At 49.0% G+C, this 22840-nt stretch overlaps 7 pseudogenes; all 7 read left to right on the top strand.

Annotated features, from left to right (window-relative positions):
* The first annotated feature begins 1065 nt into the window (after nucleotides 1–1065).
* On the top strand, nucleotides 1066–1278 carry LOC124720595 (annotated as a pseudogene).
* Nucleotides 1279–4552: 3274 nt separating this feature from the next.
* LOC124720071 lies at nucleotides 4553–4765 on the top strand (annotated as a pseudogene).
* Nucleotides 4766–8036: 3271 nt separating this feature from the next.
* Nucleotides 8037–8249, top strand: LOC124720078 (annotated as a pseudogene).
* Nucleotides 8250–11521: 3272 nt separating this feature from the next.
* LOC124720081 lies at nucleotides 11522–11734 on the top strand (annotated as a pseudogene).
* A 3278-nt stretch (nucleotides 11735–15012) lies between these two features.
* On the top strand, nucleotides 15013–15225 carry LOC124720085 (annotated as a pseudogene).
* Nucleotides 15226–18503: 3278 nt separating this feature from the next.
* Nucleotides 18504–18716, top strand: LOC124720838 (annotated as a pseudogene).
* Nucleotides 18717–21989: 3273 nt separating this feature from the next.
* On the top strand, nucleotides 21990–22202 carry LOC124720090 (annotated as a pseudogene).
* Nucleotides 22203–22840: the final 638 nt, after the last annotated feature.

Consider the following 22840-nt stretch of genomic DNA (forward strand, 5'->3'; position numbering starts at 1 on the left):
GGAGGACAGACGACCGTCGGTCATCTGGCACCACGCTTGGGCTAATATCAACCACCTAGCCCTTCCCACAGAAGTTTCAGCGCTATGGTATCGCGTTGTAAACAATTTAATACCCACTAATCATCGCCTGGCGGCCATCCTCCTATGGCCCTCGGCTGCTTGCGGCCGATGTGGTGACGTAGACACCAGAGAGCATCGTCTCCTATGCCCTCACGTCACAGAAGTGTGGGACCTTGCACGTGTGCTATTAACGCTGATCGGTGGGACTACACTGGACTATGTGTCAGTCGACTGGTTCCTTAACCCTGGTATTCAGACCAACCCCCGAACACGACGTAACGCAATGGTGTGTCTCTTGGGCCAAACCATTTTCACGATCTATGACCTTTGCCTCGCAGATGCTGTCTCTTTCATGGACTACCTTTGGAGCCAGCATCGCCTGGCGGAATCTGACCGGAAATATACCATTACTTTTGCAAGATTTCTTAAAGTTGCAATGGTTCATGGTTATCAAAAGGTGTTCCGGGCTAACTAAGGCACCTCGTATAAGAATTGCCTGAGTGTACCCCTGGATCTTTGTCACTCGGACTTTCAAACTACCCTTGACTTACCCATACCCCAGATTTGATATTGGCCTTCTGGGCATCACTAGAGTAGACTGTTCTGTGATACTGATAATATGGAAATTGGTAACATGCGAATTGTGTGAACCTTGTATGAAAAATTATTGGAAAATTGGAAAACGCATAATCTATCTTAGAGGATTATTACTTTGTTAATTCTATGGGCGATGGGATTATCTCGCCAGTTCGTTTGAGTGTGCTGCGTCGCTGTTTTTTTTTTATTTTGCCTTCATTTCTGTCTTTATTTATTTCTTTCTATTTAGTTTTTAAAATCATCACTTGCCTCACACCTGCAGAGGGAGGTGTGTTTCTGAGTAGTGTGTCGTCGCCCCCTGAGGCATAGCAGAGTATGCCTCCGCTTTTATTTTCGGTTTATGGCAATAAGTCTTGCTACTAACAACACCCTGCTTTACGTGCTGCGTCGACACTAGAGGATGGCGGCATTTTTGGAGAGGAAAAGGTGGGGCTATAGGGGAGGTAGGAGGGAAAAAAAGTGTAGTATCTGTTCTTATCAGCTTAATATCTGATACGTCCTGCATCACACGACCAGAATATTAAACTCATTTTTGGCTTCTGACGGAGTGCTAGGGGCTTGCTCCACCTCTGTAGCGGGTTGGCCCGGCATTGCAGTACCGCCGGGATCGGCCCACCTAAAATTAATTAAAACACAGCCTGAAATGGGTTAACATTCTGCAGTGATCAGATATTCCGCTGGTAGCAAAACTTGTCGTAGTTGTTGATGTGCCCAGTAGTTAGTTGCTTACACACCACGATTTCTTTTAATTAATTTAAGATTATCTTAAGTAATTTTTTTTTTTTTTTTTTTTTTGCGGTTAGCCGGACCGCACTTGCAGCCGCATTACGCTAGGCTGGTAATTTATGGGGGCGCAGGACAGTGCCTTCGGATGCCTCGTTAGCGTCTCTTATGGTCTGGTCACAGATAATTTTAATTAAATTGTTTGGAGTTATAACCTTAGCTCCTTGCGAACGTCGTCGTCGTCGCCGCCGCACGCACGCAGAATACGTGTGTACACACGCACACACACATATGCAGTAGGTGGTGGACGACGTAAGCACTCGGCTAGGTGTAGCTCGCGCCAGTATAGCTCGCACCGGCCTGACGCTGCTGTGGGGCGGCCTCACGGCTTCTCCACTGCCCTGGCAGCTAGCGGCGTTCAAATAGGAGTCGCAGTTTACTCCTCGACATGGAGGGTAGTACTGGGCTGTTGACGAGTGCTCTCGTATATTGTCGTTCCTTCCGGCACTTGCTTTTGCGATGTTTTCGACGGTCGCCTGTTGCCATATCAGCCCGCACCACCGTATGTCACTCCCTCATGTGGAACGCACACGCTGCAAGCATTTAGGCCCTGACACTGCGGTTTTTCATCTCTGGCGGTACTCCGCAAGGATACCGCCCTTCGATTGTGCCATTCCAGCGCTAATCGAAGTGCTAGGTTTTCCGGCCTGTTAGGAGACCGCTTCTGCAAAATGTGCGAGGAGATTTTTGCTGGTTGCGAGCTACCCGCCGATTTTCTAGCTGTACATATTGGCTTTAATCCAAAGGTCACAGGTCACTGATAGGCTAAAGACGTACGTCCCATCACCGTTCTTAACACTGATTATAAGTTGGTGGCACGAAGTGTGGCTTCACGTCTTAAACAGGGAATGAATAAGGTACTTTGTCCCACTCAATCATGTGGCGTTTCGAATCGAACCACCTTCACCGCTGCTTCTATATACCGTGATGCTGTCTTACTCACCCACCGCCGACGCTCGAACCCCGGCTGCAATTGATCCCTAGATTTCGCCGGTGCCACCGATAGGGTCTCCCATCCTACCTGCTGGCCGTTATGTAGCGGATGGGTTTCGGGGAGCACTTCATAAGAGTCATCCGGCACTTCTTGGATGGAGCAAATTCCACAATCATTGTGAACGGTTGCAGATCACGACCAATTTCCATCAGACGATCAGTTCGACAAGGGTGTCCCTTGTCAGTGTATTTTATCGCTTTGGCGCTGTACCCCATGCTGCGTGACATCGGACGGATGGTCGATGGTGTTCCTTTCCCAGGCGTCACCTTCCGCAGTGTGGCGTAGGCGGATGGTGTAGGTGTGTTTGTAGCAAACGCCAGGGACATCGATTCGGTTCGCCGTTTCCTCCACGTTTATGAACGAGCATCCGGTGCCATGTTAAAATCCAACAAAATGGTGCTAATCCCACTAGGACCACGATCATTGACCATCGAACGCCCATGCTACCGGATTGTAGGGGAACAACTTATCTTGGGTCTTGAGGTGACTGCCTGTCCACAGCGCATGTTAACACTCACGTGCAGGCGGATTCTCACGCGCATCAGAGGACTTTGCGTGAGTCACACTGATCAACGACTCGACCTCCATCAACGAATCCAACTGATTAATACTTACATCCTATCACGGGCATGGTATGTAGCACAACTCCTTACGCTACCGAAACAAACCAGCAGAGCCATCTCACAAACAGTATATTGTCTATTGTGGCGGCGTGCACTATTCAAAGTTGATGCACAGACTTGTACACTGCCAAAAGTCGATAGTCGCCTTGGACTCATTGACTTTCCCCACAAATGTGCGGCAATCCTGATTCACCGTATCGCCACTTTGCGTGAGATTGACCCAGGTGGGACAACAGCGGTGCTTTTCGACCGTTATCGCCTACAATCGGCGCGTGCACCAGTATGCTTGACACATATTCCATTCCGGATGACGACAGTCAAGGACTATCACCTCAATCAAAGTTACATCCTAGCAGTGGCCACCGACAAGGCACGCACATCGAAGCGCCTTTACTAGGCGCTTCGAGGCCAGCTCACACCACACAAATTGGAGGACAGACGACCGTCGGTCATCTGGCACCACGCTTGGGCTAATATCAACCACCTAGCCCTTCCCACAGAAGTTTCAGCGCTATGGTATCGCGTTGTAAACAATTTGATACCCACTAATCATCGCCTGGCGGCCATCCTCCTATGGCCCTCGGCTGCTTGCGGCCGATGTGGTGACGTAGACACCAGAGAGCATCGTCTCCTATGCCCTCACGTCACAGAAGTGTGGGACCTTGCACGTGTGCTATTAACGCTGATCGGTGGGACTACACTGGACTATGTGTCAGTCGACTGGTTCCTTAACCCTGGTATTCAGACCAACCCCCGAACACGACGTAACGCAATGGTGTGTCTCTTGGGCCAAACCATTTTCACGATCTATGACCTTTGCCTCGCAGATGCTGTCTCTTTCATGGACTACCTTTGGAGCCAGCATCGCCTGGCGGAATCTGACCGGAAATATACCATTACTTTTGCAAGATTTCTTAAAGTTGCAATGGTTCATGGTTATCAAAAGGTGTTCCGGGCTAACTAAGGCACCTCGTATAAGAATTGCCTGAGTGTACCCCTGGATCTTTGTCACTCGGACTTTCAAACTACCCTTGACTTACCCATACCCCAGATTTGATATTGGCCTTCTGGGCATCACTAGAGTAGACTGTTCTGTGATACTGATAATATGGAAATTGGTAACATGCGAATTGTGTGAACCTTGTATGAAAAATTATTGGAAAATTGGAAAACGCATAATCTATCTTAGAGGATTATTACTTTGTTAATTCTATGGGCGATGGGATTATCTCGCCAGTTCGTTTGAGTGTGCTGCGTCGCTGTTTTTTTTTTTATTTTGCCTTCATTTCTGTCTTTATTTATTTCTTTCTATTTAGTTTTTAAAATCATCACTTGCCTCACACCTGCAGAGGGAGGTGTGTTTCTGAGTAGTGTGTCGTCGCCCCCTGAGGCATAGCAGAGTATGCCTCCGCTTTTATTTTCGGTTTATGGCAATAAGTCTTGCTACTAACAACACCCTGCTTTACGTGCTGCGTCGACACTAGAGGATGGCGGCATTTTTGGAGAGGAAAAGGTAGGGCTATAGGGGAGGTAGGAGGGAAAAAAAGTGTAGTATCTGTTCTTATCAGCTTAATATCTGATACGTCCTGCATCACACGACCAGAATATTAAACTCATTTTTGGCTTCTGACGGAGTGCTAGGGGCTTGCTCCACCTCTGTAGCGGGTTGGCCCGGCATTGCAGTACCGCCGGGATCGGCCCACCTAAAATTAATTAAAACACAGCCTGAAATGGGTTAACATTCTGCAGTGATCAGATATTCCGCTGGTAGCAAAACTTGTCGTAGTTGTTGATGTGCCCAGTAGTTAGTTGCTTACACACCACGATTTCTTTTAATTAATTTAAGATTATCTTAAGTAATTTTTTTTTTTTTTTTTTGCGGTTAGCCGGACCGCACTTGCAGCCGCATTACGCTAGGCTGGTAATTTATGGGGGCACAGGACAGTGCCTTCGGATGCCTCGTTAGCGTCTCTTATGGTCTGGTCACAGATAATTTTAATTAAATTGTTTGGAGTTATAACCTTAGCTCCTCGCGAACGTCGTCGTCGTCGCCGCCGCACGCACGCAGAATACGTGTGTACACACGCACACACACATATGCAGTAGGTGGTGGACGACGTAAGCACTCGGCTAGGTGTAGCTCGCGCCAGTATAGCTCGCACCGGCCGGACGCTGCTGTGGGGCGGCCTCACGGCTTCTCCACTGCCCTGGCAGCTAGCGGCGTTCAAATAGGAGTCGCAGTTTACTCCTCGACATGGAGGGTAGTACTGGGCTGTTGACGAGTGCTCTCGTATATTGTCGTTCCTTCCGGCACTTGCTTTTGCGATGTTTTCGACGGTCGCCTGTTGCCATATCAGCCCGCACCACCGTATGTCACTCCCTCATGTGGAACGCACACGCTGCAAGCATTTAGGCCCTGACACTGCGGTTTTTCATCTCTGGCGGTACTCCGCAAGGATACCGCCCTTCGATTGTGCCATTCCAGCACTAATCGAAGTGCTAGGTTTTCCGGCCTGTTAGGAGACCGCTTCTGCAAAATGTGCGAGGAGATTTTTGCTGGTTGCGAGCTACCCGCCGATTTTCTAGCTGTACATATTGGCTTTAATCCAAAGGTCACAGGTCACTGATAGGCTAAAGACGTACGTCCCATCACCGTTCTTAACACTGATTATAAGTTGGTGGCACGAAGTGTGGCTTCACGTCTTAAACAGGGAATGAATAAGGTACTTTGTCCCACTCAATCATGTGGCGTTTCGAATCGAACCACCTTCACCGCTGCTTCTATATACCGTGATGCTGTCTTACTCACCCACCGCCGACGCTCGAACCCCGGCTGCAATTGATCCCTAGATTTCGCCGGTGCCTCCGATAGGGTCTCCCATCCTACCTGCTGGCCGTTATGTAGCGGATGGGTTTCGGGGAGCACTTCATAAGAGTCATCCGGCACTTCTTGGATGGAGCAAATTCCACAATCATTGTGAACGGTTGCAGATCACGACCAATTTCCATCAGACGATCAGTTCGACAAGGGTGTCCCTTGTCAGTGTATTTTATCGCTTTGGCGCTGTACCCCATGCTGCGTGACATCGGACGGATGGTCGATGGTGTTCCTTTCCCAGGCGTCACCTTCCGCAGTGTGGCGTAGGCGGATGGTGTAGGTGTGTTTGTAGCAAACGCCAGGGACATCGATTCGGTTCGCCGAGTCCTCCACGTTTATGAACGAGCATCCGGTGCCATGTTAAAATCCAACAAAATGGTGCTAATCCCACTAGGACCACGATCATTGACCATCGAACGCCCATGCTACCGGATTGTAGGGGAACAACGTATCTTGGGTCTTGAGGTGACTGCCTGTCCACAGCGCATGTTAACACTCACGTGCAGGCGGATTCTCACGCGCATCAGAGGACTTTGCGTGAGTCACACTGATCAACGACTCGACCTCCATCAACGAATCCAACTGATTAATACTTACATCCTATCACGGGCATGGTATGTAGCACAACTCCTTACGCTACCGAAACAAACCAGCAGAGCCATCTCACAAACAGTATATTGCCTATTGTGGCGGCGTGCACTATTCAAAGTTGATGCACAGACTTGTACACTGCCAAAAGTCGATAGTCGCCTTGGACTCATTGACTTTCCCCACAAATGTGCGGCAATCCTGATTCACCGTATCGCCACTTTGCGTGAGATTGACCCAGGTGGGACAACAGCGGTGCTTTTCGACCGTTATCGCCTACAATCGGCGCGTGCACCAGTATGCTTGACACATATTCCATTCCGGATGACGACAGTCAAGGACTATCACCTCAATCAAAGTTACATCCTAGCAGTGGCCACCGACAAGGCACGCACATCGAAGCGCCTTTACTAGGCGCTTCGAGGCCAGCTCACACCACACAAATTGGAGGACAGACGACCGTCGGTCATCTGGCACCACGCTTGGGCTAATATCAACCACCTAGCCCTTCCCACAGAAGTTTCAGCGCTATGGTATCGCGTTGTAAACAATTTAATACCCACTAATCATCGCCTGGCGGCCATCCTCCTATGGCCCTCGGCTGCTTGCGGCCGATGTGGTGACGTAGACACCAGAGAGCATCGTCTCCTATGCCCTCACGTCACAGAAGTGTGGGACCTTGCACGTGTGCTATTAACGCTGATCGGTGGGACTACACTGGACTATGTGTCAGTCGACTGGTTCCTTAACCCTGGTATTCAGACCAACCCCCGAACACGACGTAACGCAATGGTGTGTCTCTTGGGCCAAACCATTTTCACGATCTATGACCTTTGCCTCGCAGATGCTGTCTCTTTCATGAACTACCTTTGGAGCCAGCATCGCCTGGCGGAATCTGACCGGAAATATACCATTACTTTTGCAAGATTTCTTAAAGTTGCAATGGTTCATGGTTATCAAAAGGTGTTCCGGGCTAACTAAGGCACCTCGTATAAGAATTGCCTGAGTGTACCCCTGGATCTTTGTCACTCGGACTTTCAAACTACCCTTGACTTACCCATACCCCAGATTTGATATTGGCCTTCTGGGCATCACTAGAGTAGACTGTTCTGTGATACTGATAATATGGAAATTGGTAACATGCGAATTGTGTGAACCTTGTATGAAAAATTATTGGAAAATTGGAAAACGCATAATCTATCTTAGAGGATTATTACTTTGTTAATTCTATGGGCGATGGGATTATCTCGCCAGTTCGTTTGAGTGTGCTGCGTCGCTGTTTTTTTTTTTTATTTTGCCTTCATTTCTGTCTTTATTTATTTCTTTCTATTTAGTTTTTAAAATCATCACTTGCCTCACACCTGCAGAGGGAGGTGTGTTTCTGAGTAGTGTGTCGTCGCCCCCTGAGGCATAGCAGAGTATGCCTCCGCTTCTATTTTCGGTTTATGGCAATAAGTCTTGCTACTAACAACACCCTGCTTTACGTGCTGCGTCGACACTAGAGGATGGCGGCATTTTTGGAGAGGAAAAGGTAGGGCTATAGGGGAGGTAGGAGGGAAAAAAAGTGTAGTATCTGTTCTTATCAGCTTAATATCTGATACGTCCTGCATCACACGACCAGAATATTAAACTCATTTTTGGCTTCTGACGGAGTGCTAGGGGCTTGCTCCACCTCTGTAGCGGGTTGGCCCGGCATTGCAGTACCGCCGGGATCGGCCCACCTAAAATTAATTAAAACACAGCCTGAAATGGGTTAACATTCTGCAGTGATCAGATATTCCGCTGGTAGCAAAACTTGTCGTAGTTGTTGATGTGCCCAGTAGTTAGTTGCTTACACACCACGATTTCTTTTAATTAATTTAAGATTATCTTAAGTAATTTTTTTTTTTTTTTTTTTTGCGGTTAGCCGGACCGCACTTGCAGCCGCATTACGCTAGGCTGGTAATTTATGGGGGCACAGGACAGTGCCTTCGGATGCCTCGTTAGCGTCTCTTATGGTCTGGTCACAGATAATTTTAATTAAATTGTTTGGAGTTATAACCTTAGCTCCTCGCGAACGTCGTCGTCGTCGCCGCCGCACGCACGCAGAATACGTGTGTACACACGCACACACACATATGCAGTAGGTGGTGGACGACGTAAGCACTCGGCTAGGTGTAGCTCGCGCCAGTATAGCTCGCACCGGCCTGACGCTGCTGTGGGGCGGCCTCACGGCTTCTCCACTGCCCTGGCAGCTAGCGGCGTTCAAATAGGAGTCGCAGTTTACTCCTCGACATGGAGGGTAGTACTGGGCTGTTGACGAGTGCTCTCGTATATTGTCGTTCCTTCCGGCACTTGCTTTTGCGATGTTTTCGACGGTCGCCTGTTGCCATATCAGCCCGCACCACCGTATGTCACTCCCTCATGTGGAACGCACACGCTGCAAGCATTTAGGCCCTGACACTGCGGTTTTTCATCTCTGGCGGTACTCCGCAAGGATACCGCCCTTCGATTGTGCCATTCCAGCACTAATCGAAGTGCTAGGTTTTCCGGCCTGTTAGGAGACCGCTTCTGCAAAATGTGCGAGGAGATTTTTGCTGGTTGCGAGCTACCCGCCGATTTTCTAGCTGTACGTATTGGCTTTAATCCAAAGGTCACAGGTCACTGATGGGCTAAAGACGTACGTCCCATCACCGTTCTTATCACTGATTATAAGTTGGTGGCACGAAGTGTGGCTTCACGTCTTAAACAGGGAATGAATAAGGTACTTTGTCCCACTCAATCATGTGGCGTTTCGAATCGAACCACCTTCACCGCTGCTTCTATATACCGTGATGCTGTCTTACTCACTCACCGCCGACGCTCGAACCCCGGCTGCAATTGATCCCTAGATTTCGCCGGTGCCTCCGATAGGGTCTCCCATCCTACCTGCTGGCCGTTATGTAGCGGATGGGTTTCGGGGAGCACTTCATAAGAGTCATCCGGCACTTCTTGGATGGAGCAAATTCCACAATCATTGTGAACGGTTGCAGATCACGACCAATTCCCATCAGACGATCAGTTCGACAAGGGTGTCCCTTGTCAGTGTATTTTATCGCTTTGGCGCTGTACCCCATGCTGCGTGACGTCGGACGGATGGTCGATGGTGTTCCTTTCCCAGGCGTCACCTTCCGCAGTGTGGCGTAGGCGGATGGTGTAGGTGTGTTTGTAGCAAACGCCAGGGACATCGATTCGGTTCGCCGAGTCCTCCACGTTTATGAACGAGCATCCGGTGCCATGTTAAAATCCAACAAAATGGTGCTAATCCCACTAGGACCACGATCATTGACCATCGAACGCCCATGCTACCGGATTGTAGGGGAACAACGTATCTTGGGTCTTGAGGTGACTGCCTGTCCACAGCGCATGTTAACACTCACGTGCAGGCGGATTCTCACGCGCATCAGAGGACTTTGCGTGAGTCACACTGATCAACGACTCGACCTCCATCAACGAATCCAACTGATTAATACTTACATCCTATCACGGGCATGGTATGTAGCACAACTCCTTACGCTACCGAAACAAACCAGCAGAGCCATCTCACAAACAGTATATTGCCTGTTGTGGCGGCGTGCACTATTCAAAGTTGATGCACAGACTTGTACACTGCCAAAAGTCGATAGTCGCCTTGGACTCATTGACTTTCCCCACAAATGTGCGGCAATCCTGATTCACCGTATCGCCACTTTGCGTGAGATTGACCCAGGTGGGACAACAGCGGTGCTTTTCGACCGTTATCGCCTACAATCGGCGCGTGCACCAGTATGCTTGACACATATTCCATTCCGGATGACGACAGTCAAGGACTATCACCTCAATCAAAGTTACATCCTAGCAGTGGCCACCGACAAGGCACGCACATCGAAGCGCCTTTACTAGGCGCTTCGAGGCCAGCTCACACCACACAAATTGGAGGACAGACGACCGTCGGTCATCTGGCACCACGCTTGGGCTAATATCAACCACCTAGCCCTTCCCACAGAAGTTTCAGCGCTATGGTATCGCGTTGTAAACAATTTAATACCCACTAATCATCGCCTGGCGGCCATCCTCCTATGGCCCTCGGCTGCTTGCGGCCGATGTGGTGACGTAGACACCAGAGAGCATCGTCTCCTATGCCCTCACGTCACAGAAGTGTGGGACCTTGCACGTGTGCTATTAACGCTGATCGGTGGGACTACACTGGACTATGTGTCAGTCGACTGGTTCCTTAACCCTGGTATTCAGACCAACCCCCGAACACGACGTAACGCAATGGTGTGTCTCTTGGGCCAAACCATTTTCACGATCTATGACCTTTGCCTCGCAGATGCTGTCTCTTTCATGGACTACCTTTGGAGCCAGCATCGCCTGGCGGAATCTGACCGGAAATATACCATTACTTTTGCAAGATTTCTTAAAGTTGCAATGGTTCATGGTTATCAAAAGGTGTTCCGGGCTAACTAAGGCACCTCGTATAAGAATTGCCTGAGTGTACCCCTGGATCTTTGTCACTCGGACTTTCAAACTACCCTTGACTTACCCATACCCCAGATTTGATATTGGCCTTCTGGGCATCACTAGAGTAGACTGTTCTGTGATACTGATAATATGGAAATTGGTAACATGCGAATTGTGTGAACCTTGTATGAAAAATTATTGGAAAATTGGAAAACGCATAATCTATCTTAGAGGATTATTACTTTGTTAATTCTATGGGCGATGGGATTATCTCGCCAGTTCGTTTGAGTGTGCTGCGTCGCTGTTTTTTTTTTTATTTTGCCTTCATTTCTGTCTTTATTTATTTCTTTCTATTTAGTTTTTAAAATCATCACTTGCCTCACACCTGCAGAGGGAGGTGTGTTTCTGAGTAGTGTGTCGTCGCCCCCTGAGGCATAGCAGAGTATGCCTCCGCTTTTATTTTCGGTTTATGGCAATAAGTCTTGCTACTAACAACACCCTGCTTTACGTGCTGCGTCGACACTAGAGGATGGCGGCATTTTTGGAGAGGAAAAGGTAGGGCTATAGGGGAGGTAGGAGGGAAAAAAAGTGTAGTATCTGTTCTTATCAGCTTAATATCTGATACGTCCTGCATCACACGACCAGAATATTAAACTCATTTTTGGCTTCTGACGGAGTGCTAGGGGCTTGCTCCACCTCTGTAGCGGGTTGGCCCGGCATTGCAGTACCGCCGGGATCGGCCCACCTAAAATTAATTAAAACACAGCCTGAAATGGGTTAACATTCTGCAGTGATCAGATATTCCGCTGGTAGCAAAACTTGTCGTAGTTGTTGATGTGCCCAGTAGTTAGTTGCTTACACACCACGATTTCTTTTAGTTAATTTAAGATTATCTTAAGTAATTTTTTTTTTTTTTTTTTTTTTTTTTGCGGTTAGCCGGACCGCACTTGCAGCCGCATTACGCTAGGCTGGTAATTTATGGGGGCACAGGACAGTGCCTTCGGATGCCTCGTTAGCGTCTCTTATGGTCTGGTCACAGATAATTTTAATTAAATTGTTTGGAGTTATAACCTTAGCTCCTCGCGAACGTCGTCGTCGTCGCCGCCGCACGCACGCAGAATACGTGTGTACACACGCACACACACATATGCAGTAGGTGGTGGACGACGTAAGCACTCGGCTAGGTGTAGCTCGCGCCAGTATAGCTCGCACCGGCCTGACGCTGCTGTGGGGCGGCCTCACGGCTTCTCCACTGCCCTGGCAGCTAGCGGCGTTCAAATAGGAGTCGCAGTTTACTCCTCGACATGGAGGGTAGTACTGGGCTGTTGACGAGTGCTCTCGTATATTGTCGTTCCTTCCGGCACTTGCTTTTGCGATGTTTTCGACGGTCGCCTGTTGCCATATCAGCCCGCACCACCGTATGTCACTCCCTCATGTGGAACGCACACGCTGCAAGCATTTAGGCCCTGACACTGCGGTTTTTCATCTCTGGCGGTACTCCGCAAGGATACCGCCCTTCGATTGTGCCATTCCAGCACTAATCGAAGTGCTAGGTTTTCCGGCCTGTTAGGAGACCGCTTCTGCAAAATGTGCGAGGAGATTTTTGCTGGTTGCGAGCTACCCGCCGATTTTCTAGCTGTACGTATTGGCTTTAATCCAAAGGTCACAGGTCACTGATGGGCTAAAGACGTACGTCCCATCACCGTTCTTATCACTGATTATAAGTTGGTGGCACGAAGTGTGGCTTCACGTCTTAAACAGGGAATGAATAAGGTACTTTGTCCCACTCAATCATGTGGCGTTTCGAATCGAACCACCTTCACCGCTGCTTCTATATACCGTGATGCTGTCTTACTCACTCACCGCCGACGCTCGAACCCCGGCTGCAATTGATCCCTAGATTTCGCCGGTGCCTCCGATAGGGTCTCCCATCCTACCTGCTGGCCGTTATGTAGCGGATGGGTTTCGGGGAGCACTTCATAAGAGTCATCCGGCACTTCTTGGATGGAGCAAATTCCACAATCATTGTGAACGGTTGCAGATCACGACCAATTCCCATCAGACGATCAGTTCGACAAGGGTGTCCCTTGTCAGTGTATTTTATCGCTTTGGCGCTGTACCCCATGCTGCGTGACGTCGGACGGATGGTCGATGGTGTTCCTTTCCCAGGCGTCACCTTCCGCAGTGTGGCGTAGGCGGATGGTGTAGGTGTGTTTGTAGCAAACGCCAGGGACATCGATTCGGTTCGCCGAGTCCTCCACGTTTATGAACGAGCATCCGGTGCCATGTTAAAATCCAACAAAATGGTGCTAATCCCACTAGGACCACGATCATTGACCATCGAACGCCCATGCTACCGGATTGTAGGGGAACAACGTATCTTGGGTCTTGAGGTGACTGCCTGTCCACAGCGCATGTTAACACTCACGTGCAGGCGGATTCTCACGCGCATCAGAGGACTTTGCGTGAGTCACACTGATCAACGACTCGACCTCCATCAACGAATCCAACTGATTAATACTTACATCCTATCACGGGCATGGTATGTAGCACAACTCCTTACGCTACCGAAACAAACCAGCAGAGCCATCTCACAAACAGTATATTGCCTGTTGTGGCGGCGTGCACTATTCAAAGTTGATGCACAGACTTGTACACTGCCAAAAGTCGATAGTCGCCTTGGACTCATTGACTTTCCCCACAAATGTGCGGCAATCCTGATTCACCGTATCGCCACTTTGCGTGAGATTGACCCAGGTGGGACAACAGCGGTGCTTTTCGACCGTTATCGCCTACAATCGGCGCGTGCACCAGTATGCTTGACACATATTCCATTCCGGATGACGACAGTCAAGGACTATCACCTCAATCAAAGTTACATCCTAGCAGTGGCCACCGACAAGGCACGCACATCGAAGCGCCTTTACTAGGCGCTTCGAGGCCAGCTCACACCACACAAATTGGAGGACAGACGACCGTCGGTCATCTGGCACCACGCTTGGGCTAATATCAACCACCTAGCCCTTCCCACAGAAGTTTCAGCGCTATGGTATCGCGTTGTAAACAATTTAATACCCACTAATCATCGCCTGGCGGCCATCCTCCTATGGCCCTCGGCTGCTTGCGGCCGATGTGGTGACGTAGACACCAGAGAGCATCGTCTCCTATGCCCTCACGTCACAGAAGTGTGGGACCTTGCACGTGTGCTATTAACGCTGATCGGTGGGACTACACTGGACTATGTGTCAGTCGACTGGTTCCTTAACCCTGGTATTCAGACCAACCCCCGAACACGACGTAACGCAATGGTGTGTCTCTTGGGCCAAACCATTTTCACGATCTATGACCTTTGCCTCGCAGATGCTGTCTCTTTCATGGACTACCTTTGGAGCCAGCATCGCCTGGCGGAATCTGACCGGAAATATACCATTACTTTTGCAAGATTTCTTAAAGTTGCAATGGTTCATGGTTATCAAAAGGTGTTCCGGGCTAACTAAGGCACCTCGTATAAGAATTGCCTGAGTGTACCCCTGGATCTTTGTCACTCGGACTTTCAAACTACCCTTGACTTACCCATACCCCAGATTTGATATTGGCCTTCTGGGCATCACTAGAGTAGACTGTTCTGTGATACTGATAATATGGAAATTGGTAACATGCGAATTGTGTGAACCTTGTATGAAAAATTATTGGAAAATTGGAAAACGCATAATCTATCTTAGAGGATTATTACTTTGTTAATTCTATGGGCGATGGGATTATCTCGCCAGTTCGTTTGAGTGTGCTGCGTCGCTGTTTTTTTTTTTATTTTGCCTTCATTTCTGTCTTTATTTATTTCTTTCTATTTAGTTTTTAAAATCATCACTTGCCTCACACCTGCAGAGGGAGGTGTGTTTCTGAGTAGTGTGTCGTCGCCCCCTGAGGCATAGCAGAGTATGCCTCCGCTTTTATTTTCGGTTTATGGCAATAAGTCTTGCTACTAACAACACCCTGCTTTACGTGCTGCGTCGACACTAGAGGATGGCGGCATTTTTGGAGAGGAAAAGGTAGGGCTATAGGGGAGGTAGGAGGGAAAAAAAGTGTAGTATCTGTTCTTATCAGCTTAATATCTGATACGTCCTGCATCACACGACCAGAATATTAAACTCATTTTTGGCTTCTGACGGAGTGCTAGGGGCTTGCTCCACCTCTGTAGCGGGTTGGCCCGGCATTGCAGTACCGCCGGGATCGGCCCACCTAAAATTAATTAAAACACAGCCTGAAATGGGTTAACATTCTGCAGTGATCAGATATTCCGCTGGTAGCAAAACTTGTCGTAGTTGTTGATGTGCCCAGTAGTTAGTTGCTTACACACCACGATTTCTTTTAGTTAATTTAAGATTATCTTAAGTAATTTTTTTTTTTTTTTTTTTTTTTTTTGCGGTTAGCCGGACCGCACTTGCAGCCGCATTACGCTAGGCTGGTAATTTATGGGGGCACAGGACAGTGCCTTCGGATGCCTCGTTAGCGTCTCTTATGGTCTGGTCACAGATAATTTTAATTAAATTGTTTGGAGTTATAACCTTAGCTCCTCGCGAACGTCGTCGTCGTCGCCGCCGCACGCACGCAGAATACGTGTGTACACACGCACACACACATATGCAGTAGGTGGTGGACGACGTAAGCACTCGGCTAGGTGTAGCTCGCGCCAGTATAGCTCGCACCGGCCTGACGCTGCTGTGGGGCGGCCTCACGGCTTCTCCACTGCCCTGGCAGCTAGCGGCGTTCAAATAGGAGTCGCAGTTTACTCCTCGACATGGAGGGTAGTACTGGGCTGTTGACGAGTGCTCTCGTATATTGTCGTTCCTTCCGGCACTTGCTTTTGCGATGTTTTCGACGGTCGCCTGTTGCCATATCAGCCCGCACCACCGTATGTCACTCCCTCATGTGGAACGCACACGCTGCAAGCATTTAGGCCCTGACACTGCGGTTTTTCATCTCTGGCGGTACTCCGCAAGGATACCGCCCTTCGATTGTGCCATTCCAGCACTAATCGAAGTGCTAGGTTTTCCGGCCTGTTAGGAGACCGCTTCTGCAAAATGTGCGAGGAGATTTTTGCTGGTTGCGAGCTACCCGCCGATTTTCTAGCTGTACGTATTGGCTTTAATCCAAAGGTCACAGGTCACTGATGGGCTAAAGACGTACGTCCCATCACCGTTCTTATCACTGATTATAAGTTGGTGGCACGAAGTGTGGCTTCACGTCTTAAACAGGGAATGAATAAGGTACTTTGTCCCACTCAATCATGTGGCGTTTCGAATCGAACCACCTTCACCGCTGCTTCTATATACCGTGATGCTGTCTTACTCACTCACCGCCGACGCTCGAACCCCGGCTGCAATTGATCCCTAGATTTCGCCGGTGCCTCCGATAGGGTCTCCCATCCTACCTGCTGGCCGTTATGTAGCGGATGGGTTTCGGGGAGCACTTCATAAGAGTCATCCGGCACTTCTTGGATGGAGCAAATTCCACAATCATTGTGAACGGTTGCAGATCACGACCAATTCCCATCAGACGATCAGTTCGACAAGGGTGTCCCTTGTCAGTGTATTTTATCGCTTTGGCGCTGTACCCCATGCTGCGTGACGTCGGACGGATGGTCGATGGTGTTCCTTTCCCAGGCGTCACCTTCCGCAGTGTGGCGTAGGCGGATGGTGTAGGTGTGTTTGTAGCAAACGCCAGGGACATCGATTCGGTTCGCCGAGTCCTCCACGTTTATGAACGAGCATCCGGTGCCATGTTAAAATCCAACAAAATGGTGCTAATCCCACTAGGACCACGATCATTGACCATCGAACGCCCATGCTACCGGATTGTAGGGGAACAACGTATCTTGGGTCTTGAGGTGACTGCCTGTCCACAGCGCATGTTAACACTCACGTGCAGGCGGATTCTCACGCGCATCAGAGGACTTTGCGTGAGTCACACTGATCAACGACTCGACCTCCATCAACGAATCCAACTGATTAATACTTACATCCTATCACGGGCATGGTATGTAGCACAACTCCTTACGCTACCGAAACAAACCAGCAGAGCCATCTCACAAACAGTATATTGCCTGTTGTGGCGGCGTGCACTATTCAAAGTTGATGCACAGACTTGTACACTGCCAAAAGTCGATAGTCGCCTTGGACTCATTGACTTTCCCCACAAATGTGCGGCAATCCTGATTCACCGTATCGCCACTTTGCGTGAGATTGACCCAGGTGGGACAACAGCGGTGCTTTTCGACCGTTATCGCCTACAATCGGCGCGTGCACCAGTATGCTTGACACATATTCCATTCCGGATGACGACAGTCAAGGACTATCACCTCAATCAAAGTTACATCCTAGCAGTGGCCACCGACAAGGCACGCACATCGAAGCGCCTTTACTAGGCGCTTCGAGGCCAGCTCACACCACACAAATTGGAGGACAGACGACCGTCGGTCATCTGGCACCACGCTTGGGCTAATATCAACCACCTAGCCCTTCCCACAGAAGTTTCAGCGCTATGGTATCGCGTTGTAAACAATTTAATACCCACTAATCATCGCCTGGCGGCCATCCTCCTATGGCCCTCGGCTGCTTGCGGCCGATGTGGTGACGTAGACACCAGAGAGCATCGTCTCCTATGCCCTCACGTCACAGAAGTGTGGGACCTTGCACGTGTGCTATTAACGCTGATCGGTGGGACTACACTGGACTATGTGTCAGTCGACTGGTTCCTTAACCCTGGTATTCAGACCAACCCCCGAACACGACGTAACGCAATGGTGTGTCTCTTGGGCCAAACCATTTTCACGATCTATGACCTTTGCCTCGCAGATGCTGTCTCTTTCATGGACTACCTTTGGAGCCAGCATCGCCTGGCGGAATCTGACCGGAAATATACCATTACTTTTGCAAGATTTCTTAAAGTTGCAATGGTTCATGGTTATCAAAAGGTGTTCCGGGCTAACTAAGGCACCTCGTATAAGAATTGCCTGAGTGTACCCCTGGATCTTTGTCACTCGGACTTTCAAACTACCCTTGACTTACCCATACCCCAGATTTGATATTGGCCTTCTGGGCATCACTAGAGTAGACTGTTCTGTGATACTGATAATATGGAAATTGGTAACATGCGAATTGTGTGAACCTTGTATGAAAAATTATTGGAAAATTGGAAAACGCATAATCTATCTTAGAGGATTATTACTTTGTTAATTCTATGGGCGATGGGATTATCTCGCCAGTTCGTTTGAGTGTGCTGCGTCGCTGTTTTTTTTTTTATTTTGCCTTCATTTCTGTCTTTATTTATTTCTTTCTATTTAGTTTTTAAAATCATCACTTGCCTCACACCTGCAGAGGGAGGTGTGTTTCTGAGTAGTGTGTCGTCGCCCCCTGAGGCATAGCAGAGTATGCCTCCGCTTTTATTTTCGGTTTATGGCAATAAGTCTTGCTACTAACAACACCCTGCTTTACGTGCTGCGTCGACACTAGAGGATGGCGGCATTTTTGGAGAGGAAAAGGTAGGGCTATAGGGGAGGTAGGAGGGAAAAAAAGTGTAGTATCTGTTCTTATCAGCTTAATATCTGATACGTCCTGCATCACACGACCAGAATATTAAACTCATTTTTGGCTTCTGACGGAGTGCTAGGGGCTTGCTCCACCTCTGTAGCGGGTTGGCCTGGCATTGCAGTACCGCCGGGATCGGCCCACCTAAAATTAATTAAAACACAGCCTGAAATGGGTTAACATTCTGCAGTGATCAGATATTCCGCTGGTAGCAAAACTTGTCGTAGTTGTTGATGTGCCCAGTAGTTAGTTGCTTACACACCACGATTTCTTTTAATTAATTTAAGATTATCTTAAGTAATTTTTTTTTTTTTTTTTTTTTGCGGTTAGCCGGACCGCACTTGCAGCCGCATTACGCTAGGCTGGTAATTTATGGGGGCACAGGACAGTGCCTTCGGAGGCCTCGTTAGCGTCTCTTATGGTCTGGTCACAGATAATTTTAATTAAATTGTTTGGAGTTATAACCTTAGCTCCTCGCGAACGTCGTCGTCGTCGCCGCCGCACGCACGCAGAATACGTGTGTACACACGCACACACACATATGCAGTAGGTGGTGGACGACGTAAGCACTCGGCTAGGTGTAGCTCGCGCCAGTATAGCTCGCACCGGCCTGACGCTGCTGTGGGGCGGCCTCACGGCTTCTCCACTGCCCTGGCAGCTAGCGGCGTTCAAATAGGAGTCGCAGTTTACTCCTCGACATGGAGGGTAGTACTGGGCTGTTGACGAGTGCTCTCGTATATTGTCGTTCCTTCCGGCACTTGCTTTTGCGATGTTTTCGACGGTCGCCTGTTGCCATATCAGCCCGCACCACCGTATGTCACTCCCTCATGTGGAACGCACACGCTGCAAGCATTTAGGTCCTGACACTGCGGTTTTTCATCTCTGGCGGTACTCCGCAAGGATACCGCCCTTCGATTGTGCCATTCCAGCACTAATCGAAGTGCTAGGTTTCCCGGCCTGTTAGGAGACCGCTTCTGCAAAATGTGCGAGGAGATTTTTGCTGGTTGCGAGCTACCCGCCGATTTTCTAGCTGTACGTATTGGCTTTAATCCAAAGGTCACAGGTCACTGATGGGCTAAAGACGTACGTCCCATCACCGTTCTTATCACTGATTATAAGTTGGTGGCACGAAGTGTGGCTTCACGTCTTAAACAGGGAATGAATAAGGTACTTTGTCCCACTCAATCATGTGGCGTTTCGAATCGAACCACCTTCACCGCTGCTTCTATATACCGTGATGCTGTCTTACTCACCCACCGCCGACGCTCGAACCCCGGCTGCAATTGATCCCTAGATTTCGCCGGTGCCTCCGATAGGGTCTCCCATCCTACCTGCTGGCCGTTATGTAGCGGATGGGTTTCGGGGAGCACTTCATAAGAGTCATCCGGCACTTCTTGGATGGAGCAAATTCCACAATCATTGTGAACGGTTGCAGATCACGACCAATTCCCATCAGACGATCAGTTCGACAAGGGTGTCCCTTGTCAGTGTATTTTATCGCTTTGGCGCTGTACCCCATGCTGCGTGACATCGGACGGATGGTCGATGGTGTTCCTTTCCCAGGCGTCACCTTCCGCAGTGTGGCGTAGGCGGATGGTGTAGGTGTGTTTGTAGCAAACGCCAGGGACATCGATTCGGTTCGCCGAGTCCTCCACGTTTATGAACGAGCATCCGGTGCCATGTTAAAATCCAACAAAATGGTGCTAATCCCACTAGGACCACGATCATTGACCATCGAACGCCCATGCTACCGGATTGTAGGGGAACAACGTATCTTGGGTCTTGAGGTGACTGCCTGTCCACAGCGCATGTTAACACTCACGTGCAGGCGGATTCTCACGCGCATCAGAGGACTTTGCGTGAGTCACACTGATCAACGACTCGACCTCCATCAACGAATCCAACTGATTAATACTTACATCCTATCACGGGCATGGTATGTAGCACAACTCCTTACGCTACCGAAACAAACCAGCAGAGCCATCTCACAAACAGTATATTGCCTATTGTGGCGGCGTGCACTATTCAAAGTTGATGCACAGACTTGTACACTGCCAAAAGTCGATAGTCGCCTTGGACTCATTGACTTTCCCCACAAATGTGCGGCAATCCTGATTCACCGTATCGCCACTTTGCGTGAGATTGACCCAGGTGGGACAACAGCGGTGCTTTTCGACCGTTATCGCCTACAATCGGCGCGTGCACCAGTATGCTTGACACATATTCCATTCCGGATGACGACAGTCAAGGACTATCACCTCAATCAAAGTTACATCCTAGCAGTGGCCACCGACAAGGCACGCACATCGAAGCGCCTTTACTAGGCGCTTCGAGGCCAGCTCACACCACACAAATTGGAGGACAGACGACCGTCGGTCATCTGGCACCACGCTTGGGCTAATATCAACCACCTAGCCCTTCCCACAGAAGTTTCAGCGCTATGGTATCGCGTTGTAAACAATTTAATACCCACTAATCATCGCCTGGCGGCCATCCTCCTATGGCCCTCGGCTGCTTGCGGCCGATGTGGTGACGTAGACACCAGAGAGCATCGTCTCCTATGCCCTCACGTCACAGAAGTGTGGGACCTTGCACGTGTGCTATTAACGCTGATCGGTGGGACTACACTGGACTATGTGTCAGTCGACTGGTTCCTTAACCCTGGTATTCAGACCAACCCCCGAACACGACGTAACGCAATGGTGTGTCTCTTGGGCCAAACCATTTTCACGATCTATGACCTTTGCCTCGCAGATGCTGTCTCTTTCATGGACTACCTTTGGAGCCAGCATCGCCTGGCGGAATCTGACCGGAAATATACCATTACTTTTGCAAGATTTCTTAAAGTTGCAATGGTTCATGGTTATCAAAAGGTGTTCCGGGCTAACTAAGGCACCTCGTATAAGAATTGCCTGAGTGTACCCCTGGATCTTTGTCACTCGGACTTTCAAACTACCCTTGACTTACCCATACCCCAGATTTGATATTGGCCTTCTGGGCATCACTAGAGTAGACTGTTCTGTGATACTGATAATATGGAAATTGGTAACATGCGAATTGTGTGAACCTTGTATGAAAAATTATTGGAAAATTGGAAAACGCATAATCTATCTTAGAGGATTATTACTTTGTTAATTCTATGGGCGATGGGATTATCTCGCCAGTTCGTTTGAGTGTGCTGCGTCGCTGTTTTTTTTTTTATTTTGCCTTCATTTCTGTCTTTATTTATTTCTTTCTATTTAGTTTTTAAAATCATCACTTGCCTCACACCTGCAGAGGGAGGTGTGTTTCTGAGTAGTGTGTCGTCGCCCCCTGAGGCATAGCAGAGTATGCCTCCGCTTTTATTTTCGGTTTATGGCAATAAGTCTTGCTACTAACAACACCCTGCTTTACGTGCTGCGTCGACACTAGAGGATGGCGGCATTTTTGGAGAGGAAAAGGTAGGGCTATAGGGGAGGTAGGAGGGAAAAAAAGTGTAGTATCTGTTCTTATCAGCTTAATATCTGATACGTCCTGCATCACACGACCAGAATATTAAACTCATTTTTGGCTTCTGACGGAGTGCTAGGGGCTTGCTCCACCTCTGTAGCGGGTTGGCCCGGCATTGCAGTACCGCCGGGATCGGCCCACCTAAAATTAATTAAAACACAGCCTGAAATGGGTTAACATTCTGCAGTGATCAGATATTCCGCTGGTAGCAAAACTTGTCGTAGTTGTTGATGTGCCCAGTAGTTAGTTGCTTACACACCACGATTTCTTTTAATTAATTTAAGATTATCTTAAGTAATTTTTTTTTTTTTTTTTTTTTTTTGCGGTTAGCCGGACCGCACTTGCAGCCGCATTACGCTAGGCTGGTAATTTATGGGGGCACAGGACAGTGCCTTCGGATGCCTCGTTAGCGTCTCTTATGGTCTGGTCACAGATAATTTTAATTAAATTGTTTGGAGTTATAACCTTAGCTCCTCGCGAACGTCGTCGTCGTCGCCGCCGCACGCACGCAGAATACGTGTGTACACACGCACACACACATATGCAGTAGGTGGTGGACGACGTAAGCACTCGGCTAGGTGTAGCTCGCGCCAGTATAGCTCGCACCGGCCTGACGCTGCTGTGGGGCGGCCTCACGGCTTCTCCACTGCCCTGGCAGCTAGCGGCGTTCAAATAGGAGTCGCAGTTTACTCCTCGACATGGAGGGTAGTACTGGGCTGTTGACGAGTGCTCTCGTATATTGTCGTTCCTTCCGGCACTTGCTTTTGCGATGTTTTCGACGGTC

Source organism: Schistocerca piceifrons, chromosome 1, assembly GCF_021461385.2.
Source record: "Schistocerca piceifrons isolate TAMUIC-IGC-003096 chromosome 1, iqSchPice1.1, whole genome shotgun sequence".
NCBI lineage: Eukaryota > Metazoa > Arthropoda > Insecta > Orthoptera > Acrididae > Schistocerca > Schistocerca piceifrons.